Source organism: Panthera leo, chromosome A1, assembly GCF_018350215.1.
Source record: "Panthera leo isolate Ple1 chromosome A1, P.leo_Ple1_pat1.1, whole genome shotgun sequence".
Classification (NCBI taxonomy): domain Eukaryota; kingdom Metazoa; phylum Chordata; class Mammalia; order Carnivora; family Felidae; genus Panthera; species Panthera leo.
In genome coordinates, this window is record NC_056679.1 from 32,163,559 (window position 1) to 32,182,721 (window position 19,163).

Below are 19,163 nucleotides of genomic sequence, written 5' to 3' on the forward strand. Positions count from 1 at the left end.
AAGCCTTCATTCTTTGAATGTGGATTTTAATGAACTATGCCCCATGCAACTGTAGACTCAAATACCTGAGTAGATCATGTACTCCTACAGTGAGCTGGCATGTTCATATGATCATGTGTTAATGTGTTTTTAGGATATAGTTCTTAAATCTTATTGTTCATTTTTTTGATATATGAAAAAGTCTTCAAAATCAATCATTTAGTTATTTACCTGTTTACAGGCTAACTTCCTTTGTAATCAGAAGTACTGATTTTATAGTATAGTATCACTCTGAGTATGATCTGAGTATCATCACTTTTAGTACTGCTACCTTTTTAATTTGGTAAATATAGCTCTGTCAATTTTATCATTGCATTATAAAGTTCATAGGATCAGGTTAGATATTTTTAAGAGCATATTTTTAATTTATTGTTCTTTTGGAGTAATGATTTTAATACACTCTATTCAGTTATTTTGCATTGTAAAATTCACATTTTCTTAAGGAAATTCTTCGCTTTCACTTGAAATCTCTTTGAAAAGAATACCTTTATCATATTGCATTGTAGTACTTTTAATATATGATATACTTAAATAATACTGGGTCTATTATTTGCTTAAAAATCCTCATGTAATAAAGGAAACTAAAATTATAGATAAATAAGATAGGAACTAAAACCAGTAACTTAGAAAAAAAGGATATAATTAATCACTTAATGATCATTACATAGGGAAATATTATATTTGCTGCAATAAGGGATTTGCCATATATTGTTACCACACATTTATAAAATACCTGGTTCTGTTTTCACACATCTGAAATTGTTAATCTTCACAATAATCTAGTGATGTAGATATTATTATCTTCCTTTTACAAATAAGGAAATAAAACACAGGAATATTATATAACTTGTCCAAGTTCAGTTAGAAGGAAAAAAGAGCTAAGATTCACACTCAAATAGCTTGTATCCTTATCTATATAGCTCTATACTGTCCCTTCGTAAGATGCCTAAGTAGTTTTAATTCTTTATGTGTTTCTATTAATTTTTAAATTATTTCTTGGTAAGTGAAAAATGTGTTCTCAAGCTCATAGTTATATAATTAATTCAGTCACAATTCAACAAGTAAAGTCTATTGATATTTCAGATTCGTGGAAAAACTTATGACTTTGGCAAAATATATGTTAAACACATACAATTGGGAAGAATTGTTTTTTATGTATGTTACTACTTTTTGGGTTTACCTAACATTGCACTATAATTATTAGGGAAACATTTATGTCCCAACTTCATGTAACAAAGTTTACTGAATTAATTACTACAGTGTAGCATGTAAAGCACTTGGTCAGTTTAGCTTGAACCTGTGCTGAGTGCAAGTGCTGGCCAGCCCTCTGCTCTCAGTCAGGTGGTGGAATTTCTGTATGACCTTCTCCTAGGCCTTCAGCCCTAACTCCAGTTTTTTCTTTTAGTACTCTAATTAAGTCAAGGCTCTGTAGACATATTTTCTATTCCAACCAAAAAAAAAAAAAGTATAGAAAGGATTTTCAATTTTATATTCCCCACTCCCCAGCATTATATAATTGAAATTATGTGTTTGCTTTCTAATATGAACCAAGAAAAGGACAAATTTCAGCAGAAAAATGATGTGGTATATATTCCCGACATGCTTGACCGATAAATAAAAATAAAAACTGAGTAAAAAAAATTACATATCTGAACTTATCCATGACACAGAAGCATGATAAGCCAGAAAAGCATACTGATCACTGTGCACAAGGCTTTCTTTTTGTTTTTCTCTCTATTTACTTTTTTTCCCTTAACTTCCACTAAAATATTTTTGAAGTGCCATCCTTAAGGAAGGATTTTTGAAAATCATTAATAGCTCAAATGTGGTTAATATGGCATATGTGATCAGAATAAGCAGACATTGGTGAACCTTTAGCTCATGATTAAGAGTTTTTAACTTCTGTCCTTGAGTCTCACAATAGCATCTCATTTCTTTTCATCCTCCTAGATTATGCTCCTTGAGCTCTTTTCTGTAAACACCAATCACTTGAAAATGAATATCCAGAAGATTAGCCATTTCAAGAGTCGTATGTCCTACCTTACTAAAATATGCTAATATATAAAATTCTAAAGGATGGAGTTTTGTTTTTTTTTAATCTTTGGATTTTTTTTCTATTCACTGCAAATATCACCACTAAATACTGAAGTATTATTGCAGGCATATTTTTTATATATAGCAAACATTAAAATCTGTGATTTAGTTAAATTTTTCTCAGACTGCAAGATTGCCTGTAAAAATTATATAAGACGAACTCACATTCATGACAGATTTATTAAGGACAAGTGATATATTAAAACCTTGGAAGTTATATTTTACATTAAAGGTAAATTAAAACCATAAATTAAATGTGTGCACAGATGAGCCCGGTCTTAGCAAACAGTAATCAGGTTCTGTTTAATTTTCCTGTACTAGATAGATTCATCAAGACTCACTGAGTCTCTCTAGTAATTTTCCACATCCTCTTATGTCTGACATTTGCTTCATTAGAATCAGGTCTCCTTGCAATCATAAGGCAAAACACATTCTTATATTAAGGAGAAAGGATGGCATTGCCATTACAATATTTTAATCTGGAAAACATATATCTGCTGTTCTCTGTAATGACATATTTGGGAAGTCAAATAGCCTTTAGAGAGAGGTTTACTGTAATAAAGTCCGTCTACTCCTTAAATACTTAAATAGGGAATCGAGTTTTGTTTGTAAATGTGTGCTTGTTTTAAAATGCACAGATTTTTTTTTAACTTTAGCTTATGTTCCATCAGTTTGTTTTGTCAAAATAAGTAATATCTTGAGTATTATCAAGTCAACAGGACATCAAAACAAAAATTTGTGTAAAGTTAAAGGCACAGTACATTAACAGACAAATGATCCTGTTATAAAGTTATAAATGTAGTTTGGGATGGGGTGGGCAGGAGGGCAGTTACTCTAAAGTATAGGAACTGACGTCTTGAAAGTATCTCTGAAGAGGGCTGATTACTCCTTTCATCTCTTCTTATGACCTTAAGTTCTTTTAAACAAATCAGTGGAATATCACAGTTGGTAGCTTGTGAGTTCTTGAGGCTATACAGGTATTGTCGGGCTACATTACATGTGGTTTCCCTATTAGTTTGTTGGACGGAGTGACCCACTGCCAAGCAGATTCAGTTGTCTCATGGCAACTCCTGAGTACACCCCTTGGGAGTTGTAATTTCCTCTAAATCCTTACTAGTGTAAAAGCCTCCATAACCATCTCTAGCAAACTCTCTGCTGCTGTAGAGTTGCTACCACTGTGGCAAGTGCTCCCACACAGAGTTGCTACAGAAGCTGGAATTGCTAGTGCCAGTACTATGTTGATAGTCTCTGGCACCAAATTGTCTACTGAATCTACGACCCCTGGAATGCACACAACTGCTACCCTTGCAGTGGTGTTCATATGCCGTATTTCTAACCAAGATGGCAGTACTTGTTTAGTCCCTGCAAGAAGATCCAACAAACCCTTGGTAACATTTATGCTTCTCTTAAGAGAACAAGGTAGCAGTTTTCCTATACATTCTGCAAAGCCAATGTGATGTACGTTTCTTCAATATCATTGGCGAGTCAAAATTGACAAGTTGTTTCATATTTGAAACACCCAATCTTCTTGATGCTATTGATATAGCCACTAGAATTGGACTTTTTCCAGAAAGGAACAGGTGAAGGCCTCTTCTCTGTCTCTATAAGGCTGTTCTTCATGGATACTGGTGTAAGCGTATCCTTTTTTGTATAAAAAAAAATCCTCCAGAGAATCTGCACCCTTTTTGGTCTCTGCAAACGCTAAGGGTCAGCGAATCCTTGCCTTTTGAAAGTCAAGCCGAAACTACCATTTGTCTGACTCCTTCTGTGGGATATTCTCAGAAGTAGAACCAATCTTCCCACAGCAAGAAAGATATATTCATCAAAGAAATCATGAGCAAGCATCATTATTTCCCTAGGGAAAGTAGCACTAAACATCATGTAATGGTGATCTCCCTTTGATACCATGCTATTTTTTCAAGTATTTTACATATTTGAGCTTCAAACTCCATAGCCAACATACTATCAGCTTTATCCAATACCAAGTATTGTCAGAAGTCTAATCCAATATTTCCTCTTTCCATCATATCTACAAGGCCTCTTAAATGGTACTAACAAGTAGCATCCATGTTCTAAGTCTTAAATCTGCTGACCAATATTGGCACCACCAGAAATAATCCAAAGAAAAACCCTAGATTGGTATGAAAAACCCTAGATATAGCTTTCTCATAGGTCAGTACTGCCAATTCTCTCATTAGTGCTAATACCAAGAAAACTGGATATTTTTTTGCAGCTCCCAAACCTTCTCTTTTCTTTTCTGGTCCTCAAAGTCCCCCCTGGACCATCGGAATATATCAGACTCAAGATGGGCAAGAGAAATACTGCAGTTTCTACAGACCCTGTTTGGGTACAAGCCATCAAATATCTTTTCTCTTTGATGGTAAGAATAGCGTCCCTCTGCACTGAAGTCAGGGGAGTATAACAAATAAACTGTTTCTCAGGATGATTTCTCCCCTCTCAACATCACTGAAACTTTCATTATGTGGGAGACAATTGTTGCCTGTTGCCTCAATTGGAATCTCATATTTCTCAAAGTTAATTCCAGTCTTATCTCCAGAGAAGGGTTTCTGTTCCAAGCATTCACTTAATGGGAGGGGTTTTGATCAATCATCGTCATCTGATTTGTCATACCACCAACTGTTTCCACCATATTCAAGTTTGTCAGAGCCACTTCCGTAATCATGGCTGCCAGTGCTATCAGTCTCCTTGACCGTGATCACCAAACCTTCCCCTTTATCCACTTCCACAATCACTGAGAAACTAGACTTTCCTCTTGAGTCACCATGGACCTCAAAACTGTTGTGCACATCCTTTATTCAAACTATGAACTGTCTTTATCATAGACTGTTTTAGTAACTTCTCTGTTCCTTAAATGCGGAGGAATATAGCACCCTTGGCTATCATCTGTAACTCCTCTATGCTGAATTATCAGAAAAATTCAGATATGCGTTAGCAAGCTGCTGGTTCAGTCTGAGCTCATTTTATACCACCACAGGATCCATATCTGAAGAGTACAGAGAACTCAGAATCTTCTTCCATGGCTCTCTAAAATGTGCAGAGTGTTGTTTCAAAAAATGAGGTCTCCAGATATATAACCATGTTTGAGAAAAGTATTTTTGAACAAATTATGACTCAAAAAAAGTTTTAAGACATTATTATTCAATAATTATAAAGCATGGCTGAGCAAACTATTTGATACAGTTATGTTTCGACATTTTACACAGTTTCTGGATGAATTTTAAATTATTTAAAAATCATCTCTTCATATTTGTTTAATTGATAAATCTCTAATCATGCTGTCATTTTCGAATAAACATTACTATATACACTTCAGTCAAAAGGACTGTGATTTTGAACTTTTTTACTTGTTTATTCTATTCTGAGTTACAGTGTGATTTATGGTCTATACTTTTCTCTTTAATAAGGAGTTTACTTAATTAAGTTTTTGGCCACTAAACAAAGAATTATGAATTCACTTAATGGTTTGCAAGTAGCGTGATGTAATACTACAAAATCAAAGCTATAATTTTAGGAATTGTTTTGAATTCCAATTCTGATCATAAATGGGTTTGTATCAAATATTATGTATAGATAGAATCACTATGACTATATGGATCTGGGAACATATTGTTCAAACAAACATAATAGCTAATATTTCTTGACATATTCAAGGTTAAATGTTGACAGGTGCTGTGCAAACTCTTCACCCTCCTCCTTTTAAATATTACATGTAAAATGCAACATGAGTAAATGCCACAGGTTAATAGATTTCCATAATCCTGTTCTATGTATAGAATTTTTCAGGTCCCAAGATACAATGCAAATAATCCAATTCCCAATACAAAATAAATTATTTTATTAGTGATGTTTTCTGGATTATGCACAGATAAAGTAAATCAATGCTTTTTGTACTTTTTGTTTCTTTGCTATTGATAAGGGATAATGAAATACAAGCCTTCAGAATGACATGATTTTCAAGCTGTAAAAGACCTACAAAAATATATACCTGGCCCATAATTTTATAGATGAAGAAATGGAGGTAAAGACGTTAACAGACTTGCCTATGTCAAGCTTGCTATCTACGACAGATTTGAGAGAATATCAACATACCTGATTCCTAGGTCAATGTATTTTTCTCTACAAGATACAACCCTTCCTTTCAGCTAACACAAATGCATAATAAAGGAATGTTTCACATTGATACTATTATTCCTTGAATTCAGCCTTTCTGTTTCACAATGATTATGCTTTCTGGATTAACTAGGAAAATAACCATCAGATTTCTTCTTTTTGTTCTGAGTACACAGTTGTTCCAAACTCTACCTTATGTGAAATTTTCTACCTCTACAAAAACCCATTGCATATCAGAAAATTAATTTCTTCTCTTTCTCAGATATTCAGAAATGTCCCATAAATAATTGCAGCAAAAGGCTTAAGGAGAGGGCAAGCCATATGTTTAGAAGTTTGCATTTGGTGATAATTTAAGCATTCTTGGTGAAGAATGTTTAAGTATGTGAAATATGTATGCTTTTTCACCTTATATATGATTTCTGAGGAAAGAAAATAGAGAAGATCAAACTTTAGTTCAGGAAAATCCTTCCTTCCCTCCCCCTCCCTCCTGATTTGTTTCTCTTCCTTTTCTTTTTTTTTTCTTGCTTTAAAATATTAATGCAAAGTGAACATGGTGGTACATACTAGAGAATCAATGTTTTCTAATTTTATATATGTTCAGTACAGCATGACTAAAAATAAATAATCAGAATATTTACATACCTTAATTCGTAACTACTAAAATTGGAAGATTAACAAACTATATGTATATAATTTTAGAAGAGAAGTTCAAATGACATAACATTCAATATATACTTTAGCTTAACTTTACATTCTGAACCCTCAGCTCTCAAATGAAATATCAAAACATTTTTCCTTATGGCTATTTAAATGGAGAGCAAACATTCCCAAAACTGTGTAGTGTGGGATTTAATTAGGGGAGATTAGTGGTCGTTTGGTCCCTTGAACTTAGTAGTTTGTTCCCTGAAAGTTAGAAATATGAAAAACTAGGTCCTCAGGCTTTTCTTCCTCAAGTTATAAATAATCCCCAAACAAGCATACTAGCTGTAAAAAAGAAAAAAGGGGGGAAAAAACAGAGACAATAAAAGTCTACATACTCTTCAAATACCTGCATTTCTAATCCAATGAATAATAAGGCAACTGGTCCCCTTATTACCACTGAGCAGGAGGTGGTCAATGAGGAAATCTCTAGAGATCCACGTATTGCCAAACTATTAAGATTATCTCCTTCACAGCCCCAGGACTGAAAGCCATGTCACTAGGTACATATTTTTTTAAAATTATGATTTATTAATCTTTTTAATCATTTCCTCCCACTCAAAAATAAAAGTAAGGAAACTATCTGATTTCCTAAATAATGGCTATTGAGAATCATTTAGATTTTTATTATTAGTATACAGTGCCGAAGAAAAACTCTGCAACAAAGTAATTCCAGAAAATTTCTTACCTAGCCATATCCATCAACCAGCTCTATCTCTGAGTTATCATATTCAGTCAGTTGCATTAAACTTAATTGTGAAAAAAAGATAAAGTAATATAGGGTTTTACCTTTTCTCTTCATTTCCATATACTATGAAAACAATTCACTGAAGTTTATACAAGTCTACTATCTACTGTTTTAGTCCATTCAGGCTGCAATAACAAAATGCCACAGACTGGGCACTGTATACACACTAGATAATCATTTCTCCCAGTTCTGCTGGAGTTGGAAGTCTGAGATCAGGGTGCCATCATGGTCAAATGAGTGTTCTTGTGTCCTCACATGGCAAAAGGGGCCAGGAATCTCTTTGAAACCTCTTTTATAAGGCATTAAACCCCATTCAGCAGGGTTCCATCTCTATGACTTAAGCATTTCTGAAAGGTCCCACCTACTAATACCATCACCTCCAGAGGTTAGGATTTCAACATGCGAACTTTGGGGGATAAAAACATTCAGAGCATAGCATCTGCTATGAGATTTGAATTCTCATTTGCCTTATAGGTTGCTTATAAGAAAATTACTTTACTTCTTTGATTTGTTTCATAGTATCTTTAGTATTCTACAATATTTTTTTTTCTGGCAATGTTGTTATGAGATCAATTAGATTATATAAATACCAAATTTCAGTGATACTTCGGTATGCATTGATGGCAAAATTAGGTTTTGCCTCTTTTTAATGACTTATACTTCCTTTTTTAACTCTAAAATTAAAGCAGTTAATATTAAATGTCTTTTCAGTTGTCCGTTGGTAAATTCTGTTATAAGACAGAAATTTTGTCTGTCTTATTTGTGTTGACTCCCCTTGTAGTAGATTCCTGGCACTTAGTAAAATTTCAATGAACATATAGCAAATAAATAATTCTGGGGTTTCCAGTTCTGCATGTCAGGAGCTTGGAAGGTACCACTCCATCCTAAAAACAAGTAAAAAAGCTGAAGAGACTGACAAAATTGTCACTTTTCTAGAATCCCTTAGAAAGGTGAAGACAAGGCAAACCACTGTCCCTAAGAGAATCTGACCAACAAACAAATACACAGAATAACAAACTTAGCAGAGTACAGACTCCAGCAGAAACTGCTGCAGGAACTAGTGTCAGGGTAAGAGACCTGAGCTGTAATTGCCAAATTGCTGGAGGCTCAGTGTGTGCAACTCAGTGTTAAAAACTCCACAGGGAGGGGTGCCTGGGTGGCTCAGGCTGTTAAGCATCTGACATTGGCTCAGGTCATGGTCTTATGGTTTGTGAGTTTCAGCCCATGTCCTGTGAGTTCCAGCCTCGCTTCACTTTGGGATTCTCTCTCTCTCTCTCTCTCTGTCTCTCTCTCTTTATCCCTCTCTCACTCTCTTTGCAACTTGCTCACTTGCAGGCTCTCTTTCTCTCTCTCAAGCAAAAACAAAACAAAACAAAACACTCCATGGGGAACCCAGTCCTCGGGGACACCCACAATATGAGGTTTACCTCTAGAGGCTCAACCGGGTTCTCACTAATCCCTTGCAGCTTCCGGCAGGGGTAAGGAAAAAGGAGCTATTTTGAAATATACCAGACATGGCCTGTCCTTAGGAGAAACTGTTTAACCTGATGAGATATTATCAGAACCTAATTTACCTGGGAGAAGGAAAAACTCAACTTCATACTACTTTAGCCCACGTGTCCCATCCAAGGAAGTGGGGGGAGGGTAAGAAAAAAATGAAAACACTTGTAATGTTCACAGTCCTGAGGCATAGGCTCATTAAAAACCTGAGACCTGATCACAGGACTGTAGAATGCTCCCCCACCCCCCACACATCTCACTACCACATCCTAAAGGCCTATTTACAGCAGTTCTTACCAGTCTCTCCTGTCTGACTAAAAAGAAAAATTATAAGACATACCTAAAGGCAAAAAAAAAAAAAAAAAAGAAACCAAACAAACCAAAAAAAAACCCCACACAATTTGAAGAGACAGAAGCAGACATGACAAGGATGTTGGAATCATCAGAAGGAGAATTTAAAACAATTCTGACTAATATGCTAAGGGATCTCATGGATAACATAGCAGCATCCAAGAACAGATGGGCAAAATAAACAGAGATGGAAATCCTAAGAAAGAACCAAAAATTTTTTGTAGATAAAAAAATCACTGTAACAGAAATGAAAACTGACTTTGATAGGTTTATTAGTAGACTGGAAAGAGTTTCTGGTCTTAAAGATATCTCGATAGAAACTTCCCAAACTGTAAAGCAAAGGGAACAAAGACTGAAAAAGAATAAGATAGAATATCCAAGTACTGTGGGGTAACAATAGAAGGTATAACATAGGATAATAGAAATACTAGAAGGAGAAGAAAAAAAGAAAGGATCAGAAGAAATATTTAAGACAATAATGACCAAGAATTTCCCCAAATTAATGTCAGACACCAAACCACAGATCTAGGAAGCTATGAAAACATCAAACAAGATAAATGCAACAACAACAACAACAACAACAACAACAACAAAAACCTACATGTAAAAATACCATTTTCAAAATACATTTATCCAAAAGATGTGAGGTGAGAATTTATATCCACATAAAATAGGGATGTTTACAGCAGCTTTATTCATAATTGCCAAAACTTAGAACCAATCAAGATGTTCTTCAATAGGTGAGTGGATAAATAAACTGTGGTACATACAGACAATGGAATATTATGCTGTCATTCAGTGCTAAAAAGAAATGAGCTATCGAGCCATGAGAAGTCATGGAGGAAACGTAAATGCATAATGACCAAGTGAAAGAAGTTAATCTAAAAGCCTATATACTATATGACATTCTATAAAAGCTAAACTATGGAGGCAATAAATAGATCACTGCTTTCCAGGAACTGGGCTTGGGAGTGAGGAGGGATGAATAGAATAAGCACAGAGAAATTTTATGGCACTAAAAATATCCTGTATGATATTATAATGATAGACATATATTTTTATACATTGGTCCAGAACCATACAATGAACATCAAGAACAAGCCCTAATGTAAACTATAGATGAACTTTGTGTGACTACAATGTGTCAACATCAGTTTATCAACTGTAATAAATGTGCCATTCTTGGTGAAGGAAGTTGATAATGGGGGGAAGGCTCTACATGTGTAGGAACAGGAGATTTATGGGAAATCTCTGCATCTTCCTCTCAGTTTTTCTGTGAACTTAAAACTATCTATAAAAGTCCTTTAAGGGAAGCCTGGGTGGCTCAGTCAGTTAAGAATCTGACTCTTGTTTTCAGCCCAGGTCATGATCTCATGGTTCATGAGTTCGAGCCTCACATTGGGCTCCACACTGACAGTGCAGAACCTGCTTGGGATTCTCTCTCTCTACCCCTACCCGAATTGCACATGAATTCTGTCTCTCTCTCTCTCTCTCTCAAAATAAATAAATTAATTAAAAAAATAAAGCCCTTTAAAATAATAATAATGATATACTAGTCTTATTATTATTATAAATGTTACTACTTATTATCATTTTATATTACAAATATTATTATTATTATGAAGCATATACATTTCTTTCTATATGCTACTGCCAACTCAAATAGGTAATATCATGCTCACAAATTTAAGAATTATATATATATATATATATATATATATATATATAATATATATATAATGCTATAAAAGTTAAGAGGATAAATGTAAATTTATTATGCTATCATATTGAAGCAATGGAAAACCAGTTGTAAATAAATTTACTTTGGTAATACTGAGATATTCATTTAAAATTTACTTTTCCAAAATTATAGCTGAGTTAATACATGTATAATTATCTCCATTTAATACATCTGGAGAAATTGAAGTGTTCTTATACTGAGGTGAAAAATACATGTAACATGACAGGGCTTAGATTACAGCACTGGCTATGTGTCTGAAATCCTTCTTTCTACTCTCCATATGAAACTCTGTCCCTCCCCACCGTATTTTGCACTGAATCCAGTGAAGTTACTTGAATTCATATGTTCACCCCAAAATCTAACCAGTTTTCTTGGCTCCACCTCCAGGGTAAACAATGACTTCTCTACTGAAGTGGACTTCTTTACCTCTAAGTTTAGATTTTAACTAGATACGATTCTGGAAATTGAGGTATAGGACAACTTTAACCTAGGCATTTTATTTTTAAAGTGTTTTGGGGCACCTGGGTGGCTCAGTCAGCTAAGTGTCCAACTTTTTTGGTTTCGCCTCAGGTCATGATTCCCCGGCTTTGTGGGTTCCAGCCCCGCATCAGGCTCTGTGTTGACAGCTTAGAGCCTTCTTGTGACCCCCTGTCTCTCTCTCTCTATTTCTCTTAAAATAAATAAATAAACTTAAAAAAATTAAAAATAAACAGTGTTTTGCCAAAGATATCATTCACTGTTGTTCTTATACCTCTGCAGTGTAAACAGTATAACCACTACGTCAATATACCAAAGATCTCCCTAAGGCCTAATTTAATAAAGAATGAATATTTTTTCATTTCTGATACAAGTATCAAAAAATAATTATGATGAGATGTTGCCTACAAGATGACTTTTAGCATGGATGCTTTGAGAATTTGTTATTGTTTTTTTATAGTGATACTATTATAGTAAAAATAATAAAATGCTAAGTACTAGGAGGAAGAGAAATGGTATAATTTAAATTATAATATTTTTGTGAGACTCTAGATTAATATACTCTGATTACATCTGGCATTTAATTAATTTATTTCATTTATTTCATTTCAATACCTGCATTACAAAAATGTCATTGATATAGCACTTTCATTCAGATCACCAAATATTGAGTGATGTTAGAAATTTGCAATCATGTGCTAAGCACTAGAGATTTTTAAGAGAATGTCATGATCTTTCTCTCTCTCTTTCCTTGTTCCTTTAGTAGAGTGCAATCTATTGGGGAAGACATTATAATGAAATCATCATGTATTGCAGTATATAAAATACCTGTACTATATAAATGCAGATTATCAGTGGCAGACAGATACAAAGTGATCAAAGTAGCAGGTATCAGAAAAGAGACATGGACATTACATATCAGTAGAAATAGAATCTAGTCCAGGCTTTTCCATTGCCTTAATGTGAAATCTTGAGCAAACAGTTTCACGTTTGATCAAGTTCCTTTAATCATTAAATTACTGACCAAGAGTTAAAATAGCTGATATTTCTTGGGAAGTTTTACTTTATGTAAAAACCTACTCTGGCTACTCCCATGAATATGATGATCTTATTGAATGAAAACTGAAGCCTTAGAGGTAGCACATAAAGAGAGCATAGCATCAAGGAATCATATCATGGTGCTCTACCCCCTGCTAGTTAATGCATTCAGCAAGCAAATCACAATACAATTTTCTAAGGTCCCAGAGGGGGAAAAAGTGTAATTGTATGAAATAGGATTAAAAAAATGGAAGACAGCACATGAATTCAGCTACCTACGTGAGGAAGATAACATTTCCTTTTTTTTTTTTTTTTTCATTGCATCTAGACTAGTTTTTGTTAAGGTAGCAGCTATTGATAAAAATGAAATATAAAAGACATTTACAGTTATAAATAAATCCTAAGGATGTTAAGCACATCATAGAGAGTAGAGTCAATGATATTGTAACAACTATGTATGGTGACAGTAACTAGACTTATCATGTGAGCATTTTGTAATGTACGCAAATGTCAAATAACTAAGTTGTACACCCGAAACTAATAGAATATTGAGTGTCAGCTAGAATAATAAAAGAAGACATTTTGAAGTGTGATTTCACAATACAAATCAGACCACCCTGGATAATGTCAATGTTTCTGTTTCTGCTTTTGATCTAGATGGGGATGTTATAACATGAGGCAGGGGCTGATAGGAGCAGAGGTGTTAAAGTATTTCCATTAAAGCAAGTGAAATTACAGAGTGAAACTTTAAAGCTTTCCTCATGTTAAAGCAATTCCCTTTCATTGGAAGGGTATAGACCTGTCCTACTGGCAGAACTCTTCAGTATCTTAATTGCAAAAATTTCCTCAGATAATAAAATCTATTTCCCCTTAAATGAATATCCCTTCCTTTTAAATTAAAATTTAAAAGTTACTGGCAAACTGATTTTTGCCTTACATTTACCCTCAAGCAAGAAGAAGAGGAAATGGATCGGGTGTTAGATATGTTCATAAAAACATTCAGTTTGTGTGAAAGAAAACTTTTATCTTTCCTGAAGGTATTAATCAAAACCTAGTACCCAAAGTAGCTAAGCTTGTGATAAGATAAATAAATTGTGGAATACACACAGAACCTAAGATGTACCTAATATATAAATGTGATACATTCTACAAACTTCTGCATAAGTATATTCCCCTCCAGAAAGTGTTTCTTTGTGAGTTTTTGCTCTCTTCTGATATTATAGAATTATTAGGACATACAGCTATTAAATAGGAACCTCATGAAGTTAAGACACAGAGTTCAGGAAACACTTTTATAACTTAACAATTGTGAAGATACTTACTGCCTGCTGCTTAAGAAAGTTGATCCTGGGGATATATAAACCATTAGACCTTGAGAAAGTATCTAAAGAAATGTACTGTTACCCCTGTAGGTAGCTATATGCTCCATCTGGGTGAACTGAACTGTGCAAATTAGCATGTGATCACAAACCAAGACCAAAATAAATCCAAGTCATGAGGGAAAGAAATCAAACAGGAAGGATGAGAGAAAGTAAAGAAGAACCCCTGTCTCTTTTTCCAATTGCTTTCTTATTAGGTTTTTAAAGGAATTTGTGTTGGATGAGAAAGATTTTTACTCAGATCCACAGATATATTTTCTTATATATTTGGGAAACAGTGAGGGTATAGAAAAATATATGGGCTTAAGATGGGATGAGCAAATCAATAGTACCTGAAAAGATTCAATGAATTGGAAAGAATCATCTATTTAAATCATCTATAAGATTCACTAAATTAAATGCATCTAAAGAGAAATCACAATTCTTTCTCTTTAGAAAAGGTTTAGGACTAGCAAGAACATTTCATTGAATTTTATTTTAGGACAAACTAAATGTTAAATTCCTTACGATAATATTTGTGAGTACCTATTATGAGTACCTATTATGTTATATTCTACCTTTAGCTCAAATGTGTGTAAATCACACAAACACACGTATTTAATGGTTTGAGTGTGTAGAATGATGACATCACATGCGCACCAAGAAGGCATGAAACAGGGCTGACTCCCAAGGAGGTCTGAAAATAACTTGAAAAAGCAGGAAAAGCATATTGACTGGGGTTGCAGTGTGAGATTGTGGTGAAGGTTTCCTATGTGAGGGCTGGGTGTGCTCTGAACTTCCCCTGAGCGCCAAAGGAGGGCGCACTCAGGCTTTCTGATCCGTTTGCCAACTTCTGTTTGATGGCCCGAATGTGGTCTAACTGCAACTGTTTCATGTGTGGGTGAGAAGAATGTGTTTTCTGTTGGGTTTGGACGGAGTGTTCTATAAATGCTAAAATGACCAAGTTAACTGATAGTACTGTTCCGGTCAACTCCACCTTAGCTGATTTTTATAACAAAGAAGTTTCAAATTCTCCAACTTTTTAATTGTAATTTAGATTTTTTCTTTGTGTATTATTTATCCTCTTTTAAAACTATTTTAGTGGTTCTTCTAGTATTCACAACATGTATATGTAAGTAATGTATATACACAATGAAATTTCACTGTAACGCTTCATGTGTGGTGCAGTTGCTGAACGGATTTCAGTAGAGTTGGGAAAGAGAGACTGAGCTGACTGAAGTCAATTGGCCAATTAAAGGAACAAGCCAAAAAAGTGGAAGAGTTAAGTGTTTAATCATTTGCTGCAATGGGTAATAAGCAAAAGGCTAAAACCAAGGAAGCCCATCCCCCACTCCTAGTCCATTTTCCCCCACAGAACCACTCCTGCTCCATTTGCCCCCACCAATCAAGGGGCAATGCAGATGTGGGGGTCGGCTCACTGTTGGCCCAAAGTCTCTGGCACTTTCATGGACCCTGAAGTCAGGGAGAGCTAGAGGGAAAGGATAGGAGTGGAAAAGTACTAGGAACTGAGGTTGGGGAAAAGTGTCTTCGTGGTTTCTACTTCCCCTTCCTCCCCCATATGAGACATCAGCGGAGGAGCCTAAAAAAGACCTCTGTCCAAGGCCTCAGATAAAGAGACCTAGAAATGGAGGTGATGGCAGTAGAAATGCACGCCTGTGAAGAGCATGACTGTCCAGGGGGCCTCAGACCTTGACTCAACTTCCTTCAGAGACTGTAGTATACCATGTCTGTGTGGAGAGAGCAGCTTTCCTCTGTAAGATATGACAAGTAAAGCCTTTGTAATTGCCTGTACTCAGGCCGGAAAAATCACACATAGGTTTTTCGTTTTTGTTTTTTTGAAGTTTTTAATTTAATTTAATTTATTTTTTCAATATATGAAATTTATTGTCAAATTGGTTTCCATACAACACCCAGTGCTCATCCCAAAAGATGCCCTCTTCAATACCCATCATCCACCCTCCCCTCCCTCCCACCCCCATCAACCCTCAGTTTGTTCTCAGTTTTTAAGAGTCTCTTATGCTTTGGCTCTCTCCCACTCTAACCTCTTTTTTTTTTTTTTTTTTCCTTCTCCTTCCCCATGGGTTTCTGTTAAGTTTCTCAGGATCCACATAAGAGTGAAAACATATGGTATCTGTCTTTCTCTGTATGGCTTATTTCACTTGTACCCCAATGTTTATAGCAGCACTCTCAACAATAGCCAAATTATGGAAAGAGCCTAAATGTCCATCAACTGATGAATGGATAAAGAAATTGTGGTTTATATACACAATGGAGTACTACCTGGCAATGAGAAAGAATGAAATATGGCCCTTTGTAGCAACTTGGATGGAACTGGAGAGTGTTAGGCTAAGTGAAATAAGCCACACATAGGTTTTTAACTAGGACCCAAACTTCGCAGTTACCTTTATGAATTTATCCTCCATTCCTCTCTGGTATGCTTTATGACATTGCTGCCATTTATATCAATTATTCATATGTTGTACACACCCAACACATTGTTGGTACAGTGCTTTGAACCGTGGTTGTCTTTTACATCAACAAAGAATAAAGAACATAAATGATTTTATTTTGTTTTCATTTGTGGTTTTTGCAACCCTCTTCTTTAGGTAGTTCTAAGTTTCTGACCTATATCTTTTTTGTTCCTGCCTGAAGAATTTTTTTTTTACATTTCTTTTATAACAAGTCTGCTAAAAAATGATTTCCCTCATTTTTTTTTTCAGTCTTTACTTCTCCTTCACTTTTGAAGGATAATTTCCCTGGATATAGATTGGAATAGATTTCTAGATTTTTTTTCCATCTCTGAACAGTTATTTTAATCCATACTGCTTTTTTGCATGTTTTTTTAATGAGAAGTCTGCTGAAATACTTATCTTTATTTCTTTATATGTAAGAGTTTATTTTATTTTTTTTTCTTTTTCTTCCTTTAATATTCTCTTCTATTTCCCCCCAGAGTTTAAATATGATATGCCTAGTTTTATTTTTTTGGGGGGGAGTTTGTTTTTGTTTTTCTAATATTGCTTGTGGTTCTCTGAGATTCCTGAATTTATGGATTAGTACCTATTATTAATTTAGTAATAATTGGCCATATTACTTTAAATATTTCTTCTGGGGCACCTGGGTGGCTCAGCCAGTTAAACAACTGACTTTGGCTCAGGTCTAGGTCTTGGGGTTTGTGAGTTTGAACCCAGCATTAGAGCCTACTTCCTGTCCTGTCTTCCCCTCTCTCTGCCCCTTCCCAGTTTGTGCCTAGCCATTCACACCCGCATGCACACTCTCTCTCAAATATGAGTAAACATTGAATAAATGAATAAATAAATATTTCTTCTACCATTTTTTTCTTACTACTGGTTTTCCAATTATGTGTAAGTTATTCCTGGTTATTATCATTATTATCGTACAGTTCTTGGATGTTGTGCACTTTTCCTTTTTTTTTTTTTTTTTTTTTTAATTCATTTTCTCTTTGGGTTTTAGTTTGGGAAGTTTCTATTGACCTATCTTCAAATTCATTGATTCTTTCCTCAGCTGTGTAGAATCTATTAAGGAACCTGTTCAAGCCATTTTTCAGTTTTGTTCCTGTATCTTTAACTTCTAGAATTTCCTTTAATTCATTCTCAGTATTTTCATGTCTCTGTTAATATATTATCTACATATTCTTTTGCACTGTTTATTTTTTCCTTTTGGTTCCTCACCAAAATAATTATATCTCCTGTCTGATAATTCCCACATGGGTCATATCTCAGTCTGTTTTTTTTTTTCTTCAAGTTTTTATTTAAATTCTAATTAGTTAACATATACGGTAAAATTGGTTTCAGGTGTAGAATTCAGTAATTCATGACTTCAGAGTCTCATTCTGATGGTTGCTTTAATTCTTCAGAATTTGTTTTTCTTGCCATTTAGCATGCCTTTCAATGTGTTTTGGTTTTTTTGTCAAGTGATGCCAACATGCTATATAGAGTGATAAGGACTGAGATAAATGGGCCTTCATTGCGAGGATTTATGTTAATCTGGCTGAGGGTTGGGCTATGTTACTATATATTTTGGATATAGGTACCATAGACATCAAATTCCTTTAGTGTCCTTGTTTTTGTCTTCTTATGCTTTAAGGTTTCCTTTTGTGCAGATTCTGAGAGAGATTCTGTGTCTGACATTTCTTTTAGCTGTAGTTCATAGCTATTATCCTGGAGGCTCATGGTTTGGTGGTGGGACATGGGGGAGGGAGTATTCTATAATTTCATGATTTTGTCTGTCTTTTCATGGACTACTTTTGGGGGTATGGCTTTCACAAGTGTTTCTGTTCCCCCTCCAATGAAATAGACTTTTGCCCCAGACATCTGTTTCATTTCCTATGAGCAGCATTCACATCTATTTTTTGAAACCTTATATTCTGCTGATTTTTCCCCATTTGATAAAACAAGCAAACAAACAAACAAACAAACAAACAAAAAACCTGTAACTGGGACATAATTCTCTTTTTCCAGTTAAGGTAACGTTTCAGAATATCCCTTTAGGTAATTTTTCCCCCTCAAGATTAGAACTTTTTTTTAAAAAATTTAATGTTTATTTTTTGAGTGAAAGAGAGAGAGTGCAAGTGGGGCAAGGACAGAGAGAGGGTGACAGAGGATCCAAAGCAGGTTCTGCACTGACAGCAGCGAGCCTGGTGTGAGGCTTGAACTGTGAACTAAGATCATGACCTGAGCCAAAGCCAGAGGTTCAGCCAACTGAGTCATCCAGGCGCCCCAAAATTAGAACTTTATTTAAAATTTTTTTTAATGTTTTAATTTATTTTTGAAGGAGAGAGAGACAGAGTATGAGCAGGAGAGGAGCAGAGAGAGAGGGAGACATAGAATTTGAAGCAGGCTCCAGGCTCTAAGCTGTCAGCACAGAGCTCAATGTGGGGCTCATACTTACAAACTGTGAGATCATGACCTGAGCCGAAGTCAGACACTTAACCGACTGAGCCACCCAG

General features: G+C 35.0%; 1 pseudogene; it reads right to left on the bottom strand.

Moving 5' to 3' along the window:
* Positions 1-3,302: 3,302 nt before the first annotated feature.
* LOC122229085 lies at positions 3,303-5,135 on the bottom strand (annotated as a pseudogene).
* Positions 5,136-19,163: the final 14,028 nt, after the last annotated feature.